Source organism: Zeugodacus cucurbitae, chromosome 3, assembly GCF_028554725.1.
Source record: "Zeugodacus cucurbitae isolate PBARC_wt_2022May chromosome 3, idZeuCucr1.2, whole genome shotgun sequence".
NCBI lineage: Eukaryota > Metazoa > Arthropoda > Insecta > Diptera > Tephritidae > Zeugodacus > Zeugodacus cucurbitae.
In genome coordinates, this window is record NC_071668.1 from 16,321,829 (window position 1) to 16,341,787 (window position 19,959).

Here is a 19,959-nt window from a genome sequence, read left to right on the forward strand (position 1 = left end):
GAAAAATTCACAAGGAGTCATGTCTGGGAGGTTGAGGCATCATTACAATATTGTTTTTGGTGGAGAAATTGGCTAATTTGAAATTTGAAATATGGGTCTCCAAACCCACCTAATTTTAAAACTTAATATTCCCGTTATTTTATTATCATACCTTGTAGATCCATCCATAAAATCATTCCTTTAATAAATACAAATTCGAACGCTCTTCTACTATTCTTCTATATTTTTTTCAGAACTTTTTTCTCAAACCTCCGTTTTTGAGACAGTCGAAAGCATAACACGTTCAATTCAAGAACTGCAGTGCCAAGCAATGAGTATCGGCTTGAGAGTATTCTAGATTTCCTAAATTAATAATTATTTTAGAACCGAATTTATATTTTTCGGAATGAGTTGATTTTGGTACTTCGAACTATAAAATCGTGTGTGAAATAGACGTATATTTATGTGCACCGGTATACATTAAATTCTATGTATGTAAATACAGCTGAAAATTGCTTGCAGATATTTAAATAAAATTCGGAGGTAGTAGATAACCATGATAGAATGTGTCAATGCTCGTGGCATTGAGATTTTAATGGATTTTAATTTGAAATGAAGTGAAACAAAAAGTGAATTAAATTGTCTGAAATAAAATTAAATCGTTAATGGGAGTTTAATTAAGAAATAAATTAAATAGAAAAAATTATAAAATTTAATGAAAAAATAAATTAATTAATTTGTAAAGGAATAATTGGCATATTTTCATAAAAAAATACATTTAAAAAATCTAAAGTAATTTTAATTAAAACAAATTTCCAAAATGCTGATATAACTTTAGGTTACAAATAATTTATTAATTTAATAAAAAAAATTAAAATTAAAATAAAAAAAAATTAATTTAAAAATATTAATAAAAATTTAAATCTAAATTTTATGAAAATAAATACATAATTTAAAACAAAAAAGAGAAATGGACGAGTTGATAAATATAATTACGATACAAAAATAGAAAAATGTAATTATATGAAAATTATTTAATTTAGTAAAATTAAAAAAAACTGCTTAAAATTTAATAATACTCAAAAGTAATTTTTAATGAAATAAATATAACAAAAATCAGTTAGTTTGCAATTAATTATTTGTTAAAAAAAAAATCATATTTTATAATATAAAAATAATTATTAACAATTTTCAAATTAAAAAAATTTAAATTAATATTTGAGTATTCCGCCAATTTAAGTTCAATTGAATAAAATTAAAACGAAATAAAATACAAATAATCAAATAATTAAGCCAAATAAAAATAAATATAATTATTATTATTTTTTAAATTTTTTAATTTATTTTTTTAAATTCAATTTTATTATTTTTTTTACAATCATTTTTTACTTTTATTATATTAATTTATTTTTTTATGTTTTTTTATTTATTATTTTTTTCATAATTTAATTTTTAATTTATTTTTATTATTTTTTTTATAATTTAATTTTTAATTCATTTTTATTATTATTTTTTAATAATTTTTTACTTTTATTATATTAATTCATTATTTTTCTTTTTTTGAATATAATTTTTTATTTATTTTTTTTTTACTTTTTTTTATAATTTCTTATTTTTTAATTATTTTCACCATCTCCAAGTCTTCTTAAATCACCATTTTCGTTTATTACTATTTAACATGAACCACTTTGAATCACTCAGCACATTAGCATCGTTTTGAAAGTTAAATTTTTTTTTTAATAACCATCATTATTATCATATTTTCAAGCAAAATAATCTTCTATTTTTTATAACTCAGCTTGTAAGACACGTGCTCTAAATGTACAACAACAAACCGAACAAATGGCGGTGAGAAAGATACAAATCATCTGTTGAATGTACTCGTGTGGCCGCAGTTAAAGCGTGTTCCTCCCACTTTTTGTGCCATGAAGATGCTTCATTAGTGTGTGTCTCTCACCTGTTTTTTTTTTCAAACTTATGACTTCGACTCTGTTATTTGTACGCCTTTTATTTTCTAATAATAATTTTCGTTGTCTGGTTGAATGCTGGCTTTGCTTTTGTTAATCATTAAATCATTTTTCAGTTTGTCGATTGTTTGTCAGAGGCTAAAATAGCAACAAAAGTATATATGTACAACTGTATATATATTGTTATATAGGTATATACATATATAGATGGTTATTCAAGCACCAAAGAACACAATCGTGCAAGTGGAGTTGTGGCGTATGGCTACACCTGAGCTCAAAGCTGAGTCTAGCGCTTTAGCTGGTAATTGCTCACGCTCAGCGCTTAGCAACCAATATCATTTCAATAATGCAGTTTTGCCATTCAAACCTCATTCACCTAATATGTACTCTGTACGATTATGTAGTTGTGTTGTTTTCTTCGCTGGAACTTCGCGCACGATCATTAATCTTAGACCGCCTGTTTGGAGTTGTGCTTAATTTTAGGAAAACAGAAAATTAAAATAAAATAAAAGAAACATATTAGTTAACAAGAAAATAATTATAATAAACTCGAAACTTCACATGAACTAATGAATTTTTTAGTTTCTGTTGAATTTTTTATTATACCTTTTTTAATTTTTTTCTTTTTTATTTATTTACTTTTTTTATTATTTACTTTTATTATGATTACCTCAATCTATATGATTGGTTTTTGGCAAATTTTCGCTTTTTGTACTGAAGTTTTGGCGTTTTCACAGTTTATTTCAGCTTCTTTTGCTAATTAACCATCTTATTTCGTTTGTCATTTTTGTGCTTGTTTTGCTGCTTTTCGTTGTCATTTATGGCATTTTAATGATTTTGTAATTACATATTGGCTTTTATGGGGGGTGTCACCTTATTTTGTTTCTGCTTTGGCGGTCTTTTTGTAACAAATTAATTATGCTTATTGCTAAGTAGTTTTCCAAATAATAAATATTTATTGCTTCTTTTATTAAAAAAGACTTACTTACAAATGGATCTCATTTGAATTGGTTTGCCAAAAATTTATGAAATCCTCTTTTAATAATCCGTGCGGCCTTTAAAAAATATGGTTTGACATTTGACTTTTGATTTTGTGCACTTCGAACAGTACCATTCAAATACGAGATTACTTAGTTCCAGTTGTTTAAGAGCGCTGTAAACCTAATCAGATTGATGCGAGCTGGTGCCCCACTGTCCTCATCCATTCTGGCACTGGATCTGTGGACCTCGTACGAGCTGAGTCATTAACAACCGGTTAATGATCAACACCTGCGTGGCTTAGAGTTCCTTTGATCTATTGTGGATCGTACGATGTCCAATGAACTATTTATTCTTAGCAAAGTTCAACTCGCCGCAATGGTAGGAGTCTCACTGGCCACTGTCCAATGGACTAGCATGCCCTGAGGCTGGATGCAAGTTTCCGATACATTGGCTGCATGGAGGAATACAAGATTGAAACGTCTAGGCACTTTCTCCTTCACTTTTCAGCATTTGCCAGTCTAAGGCTGATCCATCTCGGTGGCATTAGCTTCGGAAAACCAGATGAATTGATCTGTTTAGATATTACCCGCCTTCAGAAATTTGTAACAGGCTCAAAGGTCTCTGGTCGACTTTTGAAGGTCTGTCGTATCTACATTTAGGAGTTTGCGGCTTTACAAAGGATTAGCGATTTTAGCTGTCTAAGTGAGATCCATTGGATCAACCTTCAGTAGTTTCTTCAGCAATTCTATGTATTATGTATATAATGCGGTTGGTTAATTAGTTTTTGGTTAATTAGAATGAGTTGCTTTGATTATATTCATGGGATAATAGTCTTTAACGTCCGGAAAAAAATTATTTTTGGTTTAATTACTTTTTTAATCTTTTATTTCTTTAATTTAATTTATTATTATTATTTTTTAATATTTTTATTTTATTTTAATTTTATTTTAATTTTATTTTAATTTTATTTTAATTTTATTTTAATTTTATTTTATTTTATTTTATTTTTTTATTTTCTTCTTTATTTTAGTTTTTTTTATTTTAATTATTATTTTTTATTTTATTTTAATTTATTTTATTTTATTTTAATTTTATTTTTTTTTAATTTATTTTATTTTATTTTTATTTTTTTTATTTTATTTTATTTTTTTTTTAATTTAATTTCTTATATTTTATTTTATTTTTATTTTATTTCTTTTTTTATTTTAATTTATTTTATTTTTGTATTTTATTTTATTTTATTTTATTTTATTTTATTTTGTTTTATTTTATTTTTTTTTTTCATTTTTTTTTTATTTACATTTTTTTTTCAATAAACAACTCCCAACTTTTCCCATACACTTGACAACGCGACTGCGATATTTACGCATTCAAAGCGCGAATTGTTTTTTATTGCCTATTCAACAAGGTAATAACATTTAAAATGCAATAAATACGCAAATTTACTTACGCAGTTTTTTTCTTTAATTTGTTGTTGTTGCTGTTGTCATGCTCCAGTGTCTCATAAATGCAATAAACAATTTGTAATTTGCACGTGCTCCAATTTGCCATTGTTGTTGTCGCTGCAGCAACGCCACACGCTGCATATTAAATAACAGCACAAACGTGCGTGCGCTCAAAGACACACACAGCCATATGCTTACAAAAAAGACTAGACTTGACTTCACTAACAGTACAGTAGTAGCTCCACCACAAACTACCTCCGCTCTTGCAACCACCGCCTCACCACTCACCACAACAGCAGCGCTGCGTGCAACGGTTGCCGACGACGACTGTCGATTGCCAATTGCCGATTGCGATTTTACTGATGAGAATACGCGTTGCACAGTTGTTGCTGTTATTGCCATAGCCACACAAATTGCTGCGCATGCGCAAACAAGTGCGCGGCTAGCAAATGATTTCTGCGCACAAATTGCACCAAGTTGTGGTGGACTGTCAAGCGCGTGTTGTTGTTGCGCATTTTTCACTTGCGATGCAGATTTTCACAAAAGCAACAACAACCATAAAAATCAAATAATAAATATTTCTATTGCAAATTCTGCGCACATGCGATTTTATTACTCTTTTACATTTCGCACAAATGGTCAATTTCTAGGAATCGCACCGCATTAGCAATAATAACAACAATAATAGTGCATTAATAAGTGATAGGGTTCTCCACACTCATATGTGAAAATGTTGGTCTCAAACGTGTATTTTTCAATTTTATTATGTTTGTCATGTTAGCAGGGCAGTTGTTGTTATTTTATTATATGATTTATTTATTGCCAACATGAAAAAAAATAAATTTATATTTTTATGAACAATAACAGCAAAGTTCTCTGTCCTTGCCTTGATAATTTCTAATATTGTCATCGTAAATACGCTGCAGTAATGCATTGATAATGATTACTTTGAAGCTTATATTTCCACGAAAAACCGCTATAAATTATTCGATTACAGTCTTATCAAAGTAACATAAAAAAAACATTTAGAGTCCGAAAAATATTTAACGCCATCGTATTTTATAATTAATCGCATGCGATTAAAAGGTGCTTACTCAAAAATGTTATGAAAAAATTATAAAATTTTCTAATCTTGAGGTTCTAGTTGGTTATTTTAAGAGTTACTGTGTGTCTTAGACTTTTTTCCAGTATCTATATATATCTGGTCAGATGTTGATTTTCCAGGTCTAAAGCCACACTGATAAAGTCCAATCAGTTTGTTGACGGTGGGCTTTAGTCTTTCACACAGTACGCTCGTTAGAACCTTATAAGTGATGTTAAGAAGGCTTATCCCACGGTAATTGGCGCAGATTGTGGGGTGTCCCTTTTTATGGATTGGGCAGAGTACACTGAGATTCCAATCGTCAGGCATGCTTTCTTCCGGCCCTATCAGCTCTTCGCCACCGTATTTGAATTGCTCGGTCGTTGAATTGCTCATCGGCCCCCGCTGCCTTGTTGTTCTTCAAGCGGGTAATTGCTATTCTAATTTCTTCACGGTCGGGCAATGGAACATCTGTTCCATCGTCGTCGATTGGGGAATGTTGTACTTTCACTGCCATTCAGCAGGTTGGAGAAGTGTTCCCTCCACAAACTCAATATAGCCAGGTCATCAACAACTAGATCAGCTCTGGGGGTCCTACAGGAGTGTGCTCCGGTCTTGAAACCTTTAGTTAGTCGCCGGATTTTCTCGTGGAATTTTCGAGCATTTATTAAGCTCGATATTCTCAGCTCTGAAAGTGTTCGATGCAGTACCCGCTGGTGGAAGCCGAGGAAGAGGGAGACCTCCACTCCGATGGAAGGACCATGTGGAGAAGGACCTGGCTTCGCTTGGTATAACCAATTGGCGCCAAACTGCCAGAAGGAGAGATGCGGGGCGCGCTGTTGTGGACTCGGCTATAACAGCGTAAGCGGTGTCTACGCTAGTCAGAAGAAGAAGTGTGCCTTAGACATTGTATATTTTAGAAAAGGAGCCACTCTTTTTTATTTTTATTGTATCTGTTTATTTAATTTGCAATTTTTCAATTTATATTGACTATTTACTGATTTAGTCACATCAAAATGAGCTACTACCGCTTAGTTTTCCATTACTGTTTCCTCCATTGGTAAAGTTATGATTTCGACTCAAATGTTTGTCTTAAACTCCATTAATTACTTTGCTTTTTGAATTACATCTCAGCAAGACGTCAGGGAGTATTAACTCTGGAGACCTGGATAATCCAACATCCAGGAAATTATTATTTTCAATATAGGCCGTCAATTTTTAAGTATGATATCTCGGTATGAAGCCCTTCATGATTACAAATGTGCCTAGGCGAGATTGGCAAATCTTATCTAAACACGGTGGTAGGAGATTTTCGGACATGTGGCTACCGCAACTGTGTCTTATGAAGATCATCATCAATTGTGTCCCGTCCCGTCATTCCAATTGTGTCACGCCAATATTTGGTCGAATGTTGTTTTCTAACTGTTCAGTCGTAGCTGGTTAATTCTCAAAGACCATACTCCCAATAAAATTTTCTAACCATAGGTAACATGACCAAGGTGGTCAATGGACATGTCCATTTCTTAACATTATACAGTCAACAAAAGTTCGCTCCATTAAATAGACGGCCCTTGGTACGCCGCGTAAGTTTTTTTTTTGCTCAAGGTCCAGGGTCGTATTTTTTACTAATGTCAAAAATTCAATTATACTTGCATATTTTTATAAGAATGAATGAATGAATTAAGGCGATTTTCAATAATCAAAATATATTTACTTATCTATATAAAGTACCGTGTCATAGTAAAATTGTTCGTAATTTGATAAAAATATAAAGCTATGTCATGCGCTAACACTATGTACATTTATGTATATAAAGTCTTTTCAACCTTTACTCATATATTTGCAACGAAAAAATAGAAGTATTATCGGAATCGGGCTCTTTATCTTTCGCGTGATATGGATTTTGCATTTCTTATTGATTACAGTGCACCGAACCACAAAAAGGGAGTGTTTTTAATTGCTTTGTAAATCACATGAACCGAACAATTGTGAGCAAAGAAAATACTAATATTTCTTGCGGAATATATACTTACCTGCAGTTCTAGAAACAAAGCTCCAAATGTAAAGGTTTTTCTGCAAAGAAAACTGTCTTTAATATATAAAATCTCGGGCTGTGGCTCTCTTGTATTGAGTGGAATCTGCATCTGGAGTTTTTGGAAAGAGAACATACATACATACATATCTGAAACAGAGGAGAGAAGCCGCAAATTGAAGATGTGTTGTAATACTCTATAAATCATTATATTTATTTCCAAGGTTTTATAGTCAAACTGCCGTATTCTTTGAGAACGGTTTTGCGAAAATCATGAATAATTTCAGTTCAGTTGAACAAAACTCTTAGGGATTTCAAGAAGACATCCGATGGATGGCGTGGGTTTAGAGGTAAGCAAAACATCCATATCTTAACTTCAACCCCATTCGCTGATTTGAAAGTTTTTCCTACTCTTCCTTATGCATTGAACAAAGTCATCGCTTTATTGAAACTGTCAAAGGTCGTAGAAAACTTTGGGATAAATAGCAGAAAGCAAGATTGTTTCAAGTTCTATAAATGTACATATCTAAGGGATCTCTATCTGATTTTTCGGGAATTCTTCGCCAAGAACGTCATTATTAAAACAGATTTTCATTATATAAGAATGATTGATTCACAAGCTATTGAGGCTTCGAGACAATTTGAGGCGACTTGGAATCGCTGGGGTGAATATAAGTATATATTTTGGTTTAGGATCTAACGTCCCTATCATCATAAAAATTTGGGTTCAGTTCAACAATTGACTAAACAACAAGTACTTAAATCAGCGCTTTGTAATTTTAGATAGAAGACTTCTTAGTCTGAATGCCGAAAGTAAAGTTTTAACTAAAATAGAATGTACTTTCACCTGATTTACCTGTTTATCGTGATTTTCTAGGTAAAATTCGAACTTTTTTACGTACATTTGTAAAGAACTTTCACATTGCGTCATCAACAATATAAGTATATGGTTATCTATTCTATATACAATAATACAATAACAACAATTTGCCGACATACTACAGCTTATATAAATTGTTCGTATGTAAACAATAAAATTATCTGAATCTTCTTTGCTGTGCCACTACACCCAAGCACACAATACCAATGATATAGCCCTTAGCGCGTTGATCGTGCATCGGTTCCATGGTGTAGTGGTTAGCACTCAGGACTCTGAATCCTGCGACCCGAGTTCAAATCTCGGTGGAACCTTAATTTCTGGTTGTGTCTTTTTTAAGAAGTTAATTTTATAAAAAAATATTTAAAAAAAAAATATTTTTTTTTCTATTCAATGTGCTATTGCCATGATTTTTGGTATATAAATCAAAAAATTAAATAATAAAATAAAATATATAAAAATTGTATTAAGATTTTAAATATTTTGTTTTGGATTCTTTCTGTTTTACTAATTATTTCTTCCATTAGGTGGATTCTTATTTCACTTTATTATTTTATATTTATTTTAAATTATATAATCAAAATTTGCCTGTGCTCTTTCATTTTCCTCTGCTTCTGACACATGAATACTTCATTACTCTAACAAAGAAATTGCTTCAAAGCCAAAAGCAAACACAAACAAGCACAGACAATGTTCTTTAGCAGAGTAAACAGGCACTGTGCTTCATTACTTGTGCTCATCTGCACCATTTGTCAGCGTACAAATATGTGCCCGGGTAGCTCAGTCGGTAGAGCATTGGACTTTTAATCCAAGGGTCCAGGGTTCAAGTCCCTGCTCGGGCGGTAATAATTTTTTTTGTTATTTTGTTTTTAACTTTTTTTTTTTTAATAATTTTCTACTTAATAATTTGAAGTGACATATTTTCTAAATTTTCCTTTACTTTACTGATTAAGGTAGTAATAATGTTTTGAGTAAAAATAATGAAGATTTCACAGTCAGCAAAACGTTTCGTAATAAACAAAAGAAAAGAAAGTGACAATAAGTAGAACATTTAAACTTTCCTTGAAATGACAATACTTGACAGAGTGCTATAATCTTTTAGGTTCTCTTAGATCGGTTCTAAACGTTCTCTTACTGGATTTATGGAAGATTTTTATTTTATAAGAAATACATTATAGGAGATGTGTTCAAAAAATAACGGGAATTTTCGTTTTTGAACCATTTTTTATTCGTACGCTTACATTACTAATATTGTCACCTTCAAAATAGTTCCCATTCGATATTATGCAATTTTTCAATCGTCGAAACACTTCTCAAGCTCGATTTTTGGCATAGCTTTTGATTCCCTCAGCGATTTCTCGTTGCCCTTTAAGGTTTTCTTTATTATTGGCAAAAGAAATAGGTCACACGGAGCCCGGTCTGGCGAATATGGAGCCTGGGGCATCGTTAGAGTATTTTTTGGCCAAGAATTCACGAACAAGCAACGAAGTGTGAGCTTTTAGCAAACGAGAATTGCAAAGCTCATAAAAAGAGACATCTTATAGGAGACCTAGTCATCTTACGGGTGTTCCAGGAAACGATCTCTTTCGATGGGGTCGGACCATGAGATGTGCGGTGTTAGATGAGTGGGCTTATGTGGGTCTTCTTTGTATTGGTTTGTAAAGGAGGAGAGGACACCTCTAAGGCATCTAAGTCGAAGTAAATTTATTGATTTCCATTTCATGAAATCGCGTTTTACGAAAGAAACATACTTTATCTAACCGAAACGGCCGGATTTGTTAGTCGATTTGGGGTTATCTTTATAGTAATATTCCACAAAGCTGTTCGCAGAAACAACTATTTACGATCGAGATCTGATAGTCGACTAATCCAAATTTACAACCAATAATCTTTTCAAAGAATTTTAAAATTTATTTTATTTTTATTTTTTTTTATTTTTATTTTTTTTTTTTGTTTTTAATTTTAAATTTTTTACATTTTTTTTTGTATTTTTTTTATTTTAAAATTTTCTAGAGAAAATATATTTATGCCATTTGTAATTGAATTTTCGCTAATAATTCACACTAATCGTAAACCGAATCCCCGCAATGGTTTTCACCGCAATGCGACATCTTGATGTGTGGCCCACATTTGTCACTCCACACGCGTATGCCTTGTTTACCACTTTGTACCCCACATTTATGTGTGTGTTGTTGTTTGTAGTTGTGTCCACCCAACCGAGCGGCGGTGTCATAAATGCCACTTAAAAGCATGAAAAGCGTAAATTATTCATTTTCAAGTGGACGGCAGCTAAGTAACTTATTTTTCCGCAACACAGCAAATGTTTTTACATTGATATATCTCTATACATAGCTACATATAAATATTTTATTACTTAGCTGTGTTTTCTTTATCGCCGTTACAATTTTTCAATTAACTGGCAATTTTTCCAACAACATCCACTAACATTAATTCCTTTTTAAACCAGACACGCATAAATATGTTGCTATACATATGTTTATATACATCTATGCAAGATAGTACTATGTATCCAAGTTGTTGGTGGGTTAACAAAGTGGTTAGTTAACTTGTTGAATTGCGAGTTTAACGAAAATTATTATCAAATTAGTTGCTCATTAATTTTCATAAAAAAGAGGGGAGAGACTGCAATAAGGTAAAAAAGAAAAGAAAAAAATAAAGAAAAACAAAACCAACAACAAGCGCTTGAAAAGTAGTTAAAATATAAATAGTACAAAGCTGTTATTTTTGTTGTTGTTATTTTTGTAACTAGCAATAAAGTGCAAAAAGCATGAAAAGAAATAAGAAAAAAAATATATGGAGTACAAGAAAAATGCGCAAATGCCTTTATAGCAACAATGTATGCGGTCTGTTGACTGTGTTGCGCCGAGTAACATACTATATATTACTATTTTTGTTATAATTATGTCATGTTATTTTTATTGTTGTTGTTGTTGTTGTCCGCGCGTTGGCATAAATCGTCGATATTAATTTATAAACACATTAATAAATAACCTAATCCGCGTGGCACAATTTATTAAGCGATAAACGGCTACCAAGTCAATCGCGTAATTCCTAGCGTTTCGCATACAGGGTGCAATGGTGGAAAAATGTTATGAAAATTAAATTTTAGTAGAAGTTAAATATCGATAAAATAAATAAATTTTATTATGAAATAATGAATTAATAATAATATAATAAAGGGTTTTTCGAAAGGAAAGCTACAAAAGTAAACCGATAAGGATTTCTCTTCAGTAAGGTTTTCCATTTCATCATGGAGAGATATACGTTTCAACAACGAGTGGATATTATTAAAATTAAAAAAAAATATATGTCAGGCAGCATTCCACACGTGCTCCTTGAGTCACTTGAGTTTATGAGCCGGCGTCGTCATTGGGCGGTACTTATTCCGTGATGATCAAGACTGATAATAATCGAGTATTTTTAGACCAAATCGGATGATATGGACTTGGACAATATCTAGTTCCAACAGGACGGTGCCACAGCGAATGTCACAATCGATTTATTTCTCGGTCGTGTGATTTGACGACGTTAGTCTATTTCCTGTGGGGCTATGCCAAGTCTATGATCTATGCCAACAAGCCAACGACGATTGATAAACTTCGCACGAATATCGAATGTGAAATTGCAGCAGTATCGGCCGATTTCACGTTGTCGAAAATTGGGTTCAGCGTCTGGAAACTGTTTTTTTACCGCTTTTGAAATTTTGAATTGAAAATCATTTATTATATAACGACATATTCTAAAGTGAAAAGATAAAAAGACTTCTAAACTGTTGAATATTTTCTAATAGTTTAAAAAATAAGTCTTTGTATTAACAGACTTGACTTTCTTAAACTGATAAACCATTAACATTGTCACTGGTTAAAGTTTCCAGGTGTCGAATACTACAGCTATTTTCTATACACACACAAAAACGTCAAAGTTTTGACTTATAACTCTTTGAAGCTGAATTTACCTTGGTCGAAGGCCATATCTTACGAAAGAATCTGTTAAATGTTCTTTTACTAAAATACCTTAGTCGAATTCCATTTCCATTTCCTCCTTTCTGTTTATACTTAATTTCTTCTCCATTTTATGGTTCAATTAATTGTCTGCAATTTCGAATAAGATACGATTACAGAACCTCAGACGATTTCAATGTAGCAAAGCAAATTTGTTTTGTTGAGATTTATGTCGATTGACTAGACTCTAGTTACGCTCCGTTCTCATATTTTACTCTCTTCGGACCATCTTAAAGATTCTCGTTGGCACCTGAACGCGATCTCTAACTAACATTTCGAATGATTCCCAATCTTACGATATTAACCGATAAAGATTGTAGATACAGTGCTTAAATAGTTCTAATATGTCATAGGACGTCGAAACCTGAATTGTATTTCAACTCTGTACAAATAGAAATTTTAGAACATTATGAAGTCTAAAAGACATACATATTCGGAAAGCGTTGGATTTTATTTCTTGTCTGAATTGACAATATACATGTGATTTCGATTTTTGAGCAATTTCTCCGATTTTCGTGAATACTACAAGAGGTAATAGATCTCCTAAAGAACTCAGAACATAAGTCCATAACTCCCATTCTCTGCATCAAAATTGAGAAGAGAAGTCTGATATAATATTATATCAAGAATTCCATTATTATTTAAAGCTCGAATACTTCAATAGACTTCTAAATACACTGCTTGAGATCGACAGAAAATATGAGAAATCTCAAGAGAGTTGCGAAGAGGATGGTATCTGACTCCACAGGTTTTACAGAGAAAGTAGAGTCAAGAGCTAGAAAGCAGCTATCACTATTTTATGATTTCCAAGAAGTTTTCTGGAGTTTTTCCATGTTTGAGACCCTGTATGGATTAAAAATGTATAAATGCTGCTAAAGCTAGTTGCGAGTGGTTATGGTTGGTAATGGATGATTGTATCGCAGTCATATAACCACAACATTTAATTATAGAACTGGGTACCAAACAACACAAACTCACAGAAACAGCGAATACTGGGAGGAGATTCAGAGGGCGAAGATGGATGAAGCGGTAGATGTAGAGGTACACATGATGATGGCGAAAATTGCAGATGAGACCGACACTGATGTGGCAGGAAGCGCGTAGGCAGGCCACTATGCCGCGAACAGCTGTGGCAACAAGCAAGCAAGACACACAACAGGAGTGCATGAAACTGGTTAAGGCCAAGTAATGCATCCAAAGCAGCAATACGTTTTATGAATAAAAAATTTAAGCGTTGAATTGCCAACGCTTTGAATGACAGCTTCTTACGGTCTTAAAGTGTTGCTGTAACTGTTGGTGCAGAGTTGTGCTAGGCAACTGATTGATGTTATACGAAAATATGTGTATATGTCGGTATTTTAACAGTGTAGAATCAGCAAGTACATTGTGGAACTTCGTCTAAGCAATTTAGAATTTTCCACGCTCCGCTCGTAGTTGGTAACAAAAGTACATAGGAAATGTTGAACGTAGCGACAAATACTAATTTACAGACGCAAACTACAATCATTGCTTCTAAGCGCTAGCTGCGCAGCGTCTAAAAGTCATCTGTCAGAAATGACAAGCGCATCCGTGCCCAGCGGCGAAGCAGCAAACGACAGACATACAAGCCGCGACTCAACAAATTGTTGCCGGAGCGTCACTTTAGCCGCCTTGGTGTGCATCATCAACGAACGAACGCTTTTATTAGTTCGGTTACATTGGGTGCTGAGGACTGGGAGCCGCATGAGAACTGGGAGCCGGAGAAGAACGGAGAGCTGTGAGTTGGCTGTGGCAACGTACAAATTACTACCCATTTTAGCTGAGTTATGGCACACGTTTGCGGTTTCTGAAACCCTGACGACGACGACACTGAAGGCGATTGTGAAGACGCGGCTACCGCTGGTGTGCGTATGTAATCCGGACGACGTTGCGAAGTTGGCTGCAATAAGAGCCTCGGTAGGTTCATTGGCAATTACAACTTTGTTGCCGCGTTACGAGCTCTACGTTACCTGCGGTTACGTTGTCTTCATTCATCAACGCACTTGCGAAGACACATACACGCAAGTGTCTCGTCTTTGTATGCGTATGGAGGGAAATCTGGTTGGTTTATTTTATAATTTATATTAATTAAATGTGGAAATCAAGTCACTTCACTGCTAAAACCGCAAAGAGAAACCCACACATCACATCACATTTTGTTGTTTTTGTGGCCTCCCTTTATTCGCTCTACTCTTTGGTGTTGTAATTTAAATTTGTGTGTGGGGGGAAATACAATCAGTGGTTTTCTTTTGTAACCTGAAACTAAAATTACTTCAGCGAGGCGACTTGTTTTTGTGGTGGAGCGCAGTTGCTTGGATGCACTCTCTGACCACCCACTAATAAAGTGCGAGAATTGCGCAACAATGTTAGCGTATAATAAACTGCCGGATGCTGGTCTTATTCTCGCTAAACAGTAGCTAAATTTACTGGGTAGGTGGGTGATCAATGCTTTTTTGGAAGAAAAACCAAAAATACCGCTCGGTGATGTAAAACAATAATGGGGAACCAGTTCGACCTACTTAGGGTTCTTAGTTTTGTTAAAAAACTAGAATTTTCTATAATGGATTTCAACGAGTTTTTTAAATGAAGATCAATCAATTACGTCGATTTGTTGAATTGAAGATGTCTACTTAGGATCCTTAATTTATTATATAACTGAAACTTTCTAGAAAGGTATTCAGTGCGTTTCTCACTTGGTCAGATTTAAGATCAGGGAAATTTGTCGAATTTTGAATATTTAGATGTCTATAAAACTTCTGAAAGCGAGGAGTTTTAATTTGGGTCTGAGACGTAACGTAATATTGGTGACTGTACAAAGGCTAATAGATATCCGAAGAATTCAGAATATGAAAGTCCATAAGTCCAGGTCTGTGCATAAAAATTTGGAAGAGAAATCTGTTAGAATATACTTCTAACTACCCTATTTGAGTTCGACTGAAAATATGAGAAAGAAGCTGAGAAAGGGATGTTATATGAATCTACCGCGTTTAAAGAGCTAATATATTTAACGTCTGTGTACAAAGACTGAAAGATCTACTGAGAATTCAGAACATATAAAAAGTCCAATACTCCGGGACTATTCATAAAAATTTGGAAGTGCGGGGAACTTTTTCGGGTTTTCCGACTAAAAGTTGAGAAAAGGATTGTATATGACTTCAGCGTGTTTAAAGAGCTAATATATTCAACGTCTGTACTGAAGTTGATTTCGGGGTCGTGGATGCTCAGTGAGTCTTGTCTAGCTATTGTAGTATACATTCATTTGACTTTCAGCCTGATTTTTTATCTACATTATCTTACCGAACTAACTTTTATATCATATTTCCTAGACAAGCTTAATGGTAACCGAGATTTTAAAATCATTGAATTCTCTTGAGCTGGTGTCTGATTCAATAGTTAATACTGTCATGCAGCAGCTTTGGTTAAGTCAATAAATATGATTCAGATACTCCTGAGTCAAGGTAACTGAAAGTCAACTTTAAACCGATCCAAACAGGTTGCCTCTCGAAACTAGAGTGATGCTCGCGCAATTTTGTTCTTTGGATAGATTTTTTCGTTCTGGATAGATTACCTATTCAGACTGAATCCCAACATACCCAATATAGTATGTCCTGCATGCAAAGAGTGCCCGCATGACTCTAACCACCTACTTGCATTCCCTATTAAGCCCACCGATCTAACATCTCTCTACCTTTGGTACAACACTTCCGTTAGATAACTTCGGTGACTATTGACTTATCCTTGCCGGTTCAAGCAGGTTTAGATATCAACACACAAACAACAACTCAAAGTCAATAGAAGTTCAGAGAGAAGGGAAATATATAATGTTGTATTGAGAATTGTGATTTGTTTATCTAAGGAATATCTGTGATCCGATCTCCGGATCAATAAAACTAGAGCTCTGCTATCTTACTAAGTACCGCTGGTACTGTAGACCTGATTTCCGGTAAGCGAACCCGATAATTCTTCGATCATTTGATAAAAAATGCATTTTCAAAGTTTTCATCTCATCTAGTTACTATTTATGAATTCTACAGAGGTTTTATATGAAGGATGAAAGAAATCAAGCTTTAATCAGAGTTGAATGGCCAGTATTTAGTGAAAGAATGAACTTTTTTATAATATAAGTATATTTCTATAAGAAAAAATTTAGTACATACCCATCAAGGCGACACTAATAAATGTACAATTAGGCAGGAAATATGAATATAATTACGCACGGCAGCTAGTAGAGCCGAGCGCTTTAAGGCAGCTGGCACTATTTTATGATTTCCAAGACAGGAGATTCTGCTAGCTACCAGCAACAAAAGAGAGAACTCGTTCCGCAGACTAGACTGTAGAGATTACGTACGAAAGCGCATATGATACTTCGTGGCGAAAAATCGGCATTGTGTGGCTCACTTCCTCAGCTCTTTCGCCAAAACCACCGCAACCGCTGATGGTCAGTGATGATGATGATAGTGCCGCTGAATGGCGGTAAATCGTTTTTTACACGTTAAATGTGTTGCTGTCAACTTCATGCCTTTTGCAGCCTTTCGTTTTTTCTCCTCTCAAATTGGTTTTATTCTTTGTTTGTTGTTTTTTATTGCTTTTATTTTATTTTGCATCTGTGTGAACAAAATTAATAGGAATCATTATTAAATGCTACTCAGGTGTGAAATGGAAATTTATGAGACACAAATAATATTTTTGCTGTCAAAGAATTGCGCAAAAAGGCAAATGGTCAAAATAAAATCGAAAAAAGTACAACAACTATTTTGCCCAAAAAGGAACTGAGGTGTTACATGAAGGCAAAACTGAATTTTGACCACAGCACCACAAACTACAACAATTTATTGTGCGATTATATATATACTTACATATATGTATAGGCATTGGCCATTCGCCGTGTGGCACGAAGAGGTGGCAAGCGAGGTCACTGCTGTAGTGTGGGTATAGCCGCAGGAGCTTGCTTGTTTCTCGTAGAAGGAAACTTAAATTATGACTACCTGGAATAAGCGATTAATAATCGATGCATGCAAATTTGATTATAAACACATGTAGAGATACAAACAGCTATGAACATATAAGCATATGTATGTTTATCATAATTCTTATAAAACTCTAATTTATTGTTGTGTGAATACAAAACTTCAATTTTCGTTTGTGATTTTTTTATTTAACAGCGGAAGTTCGCCAATGATTTAGTAATAGAAGGAAGTCATTATAGTTAAATGTGAAATTATATTTTATTATTCTTAACGTTGTTTTAAATTCGATTAGTCGCTTAGTAGCATGAGATCATAACATCGGTGTTGCTTTTGAAAAGTTTGAATGGAAGCTACTCAATAAGTCAGAGACAAGATTAGCTTACAGCGTAGAAAGAAAAATCAGTTTAAAAGAGTATTTAAAATTATTCACTGAACAGTTTCTAAGTTAAAAAATATTGCCAATAGAGGTAACTTACAAACTTTTAAAATACGGTTTCATAAATCAGTTATTTTTATGAGCCAGTTTATGGTATCTGTTTAACCTTAGATATTACGAAATCAATTTGTAGCGCCAGCCTGATTGGTCTCATGGCATCTTTCCCGAAACCTTATTCCAAACTTAATCCTAACCTCAACTTAAGGGGATAGTCAGAGACACGAAAAACTGAGAATCTTCAGTAATTTTTTTTGTTATTAAATCGTGTTATCTTACAAAATTAATAATATGGCATTATTATACAATGTTTTGACTTAAAGTTATGAAAATTTGAATCAAAATATAATATCCAAAGTTATAGCTATCTGTGTTGACCCAGTTTCAAAGAAAGGTCTTGCGGTGACAATCATAAGTCCTTGGAGATTCATCTAAAATCAATCGGATGAAAAAATTAGTTTTATAAATAGATAATCCTGGGTATGAACCAAACTTTTGTTTTAAAAATTAACAAAATGGCGGCCTCAAGAATTTTTTTTCTAGATTTTCGGGAAAAAATCAACAACAAAAATCGACATTTTTGAAAAAAAATCTTTGGTTCAGGCCTGAGTTTATTTTGCATTCTAAAAGCTGTAGAAATTTCATTGAAATCTACCGAGCGGTTTTCGAGTTACAATTGTCACCAGTTCATTTTTTGAAAATCCTGACTACCCCTAATCCCTTAACCTTAATTATAATGTTTTTGGTTAACAACAGTTCCGAGTGTTTTACTCGGAAATCGACTGCCATTTCACTTGCCGCTATTCTAAAGATCTGCAATTCATGTTCTAAACAAACTATCCGTCCATATGATCCACCCAGTTGAAAGAGCACTCAAAATTAGAGTTATTGCTCTAATAAAAACGTTCTATTTTTTTTTTAAAATATTGAAATAAAAAATGTACCGAAAATGAAATGTATCGGAATTTTTATCGACAATTTTAATTCGAAAATTCATAATCGATTTTTGAAAAATTAATCTTACGTTTAAAAATATCGTTCAATTCAAATTAAATATATTTCTGTTGAATAAAGTCACTGGCTGTCATTCTGAACTTAGAGACGTTCAAATTTTGAGAACAACTTCAAAACATGTTCTAAGCAAAATATCCATATTTAGGATCCACCCAGTTGACGCATTACTTTAATATAATCGTTGCTTTTACTTAAAGATATTAATATAAAAAAGTAGTAAAAATAAATTAAATTAGAATTAAGAAAAAGAAAAAAATTAAATTAAATTAGTAAATTTTTTATCGATAGTTTTAATAGAAAATTCATAATCTATTTTCGAAAACTAATCTTTTATTTAAAATATGGTTCAATTTGAAATAAATTATCGAAAAGAAAACAAAATACAGTTGAATTTCTCTAACTCGAATCACCATAATCCACAAAAAAACTTGAAGTTAGAGAGACGAGTTATAGAATTTCATTCATATTTTCTTTAGTTTTGTTTGTTGCAGTTCGCTATTATTGGCTCTTCACGTCTATATCCCATTCCTTAGTTAGATGATTTATGCAATCCATAAGTGTAATATCATATTTTATGTTAACCTCCGTACAATATAGAGGGACTCTTTTAATATTCTGCCTCGATAGTAAAATTTTAAATTTTGTATTATGCCCTGACCAAAAAGTTCGATTTATCGAAGGAAATTTGTATGAAAGTTTCCTTCTATTGCCTCTTCAAGAGTTCGAGTTATGGATAACTTCGAGTTATAGAAATTCGAGTTAAGGAAGGCAATTTGTATGAAATTTGGCTTCTAAACGCTATTGCCAATTCAAGGGTTCAAGTTATGGAGGTCTTCGAGTTATAGAAGTTCGAGTTATGGAAATTCCACTGTATTTAAAAATATTAAAATTGAAAAGTATTGAAAATAAAACTTATTGAAAATTCGATTTTCGAAAACTAATATTTTATTTAAAATATGGTTCAATTTAAGTTAAACAAAAATATTTCGTGAATATTAAAATAATTAATAAATAAATTATCGAAAAGAAAAGAAAATATATCGATAATTTAAATCGGAAATTCATAATCTTGTAAAAATGTCGTTTAATTCACATTAAAGAAATTGTGTCTCGTGAATATTAAAATAAAAAATTAAGAAATTA

The 19,959-nt window shown here is 32.7% G+C and overlaps 1 protein-coding gene and 2 non-coding genes across 4 annotated transcripts in view; all 3 read left to right on the forward strand.

Annotated features, from left to right (window-relative positions):
- The window catches only part of LOC105216953 (bone morphogenetic protein receptor type-1B), a 206,213-nt gene that overhangs the window by 86,853 nt on the left and 99,401 nt on the right, over positions 1-19,959 (forward strand). The window lies entirely within an intron of this gene.
- Trnaq-cug (transfer RNA glutamine (anticodon CUG)) lies at positions 8,605-8,676 on the forward strand. The gene has a single exon. It is a non-coding gene; the product is annotated as a tRNA-Gln (tRNA).
- Trnak-uuu (transfer RNA lysine (anticodon UUU)) lies at positions 9,132-9,204 on the forward strand. The gene has a single exon. It is a non-coding gene; the product is annotated as a tRNA-Lys (tRNA).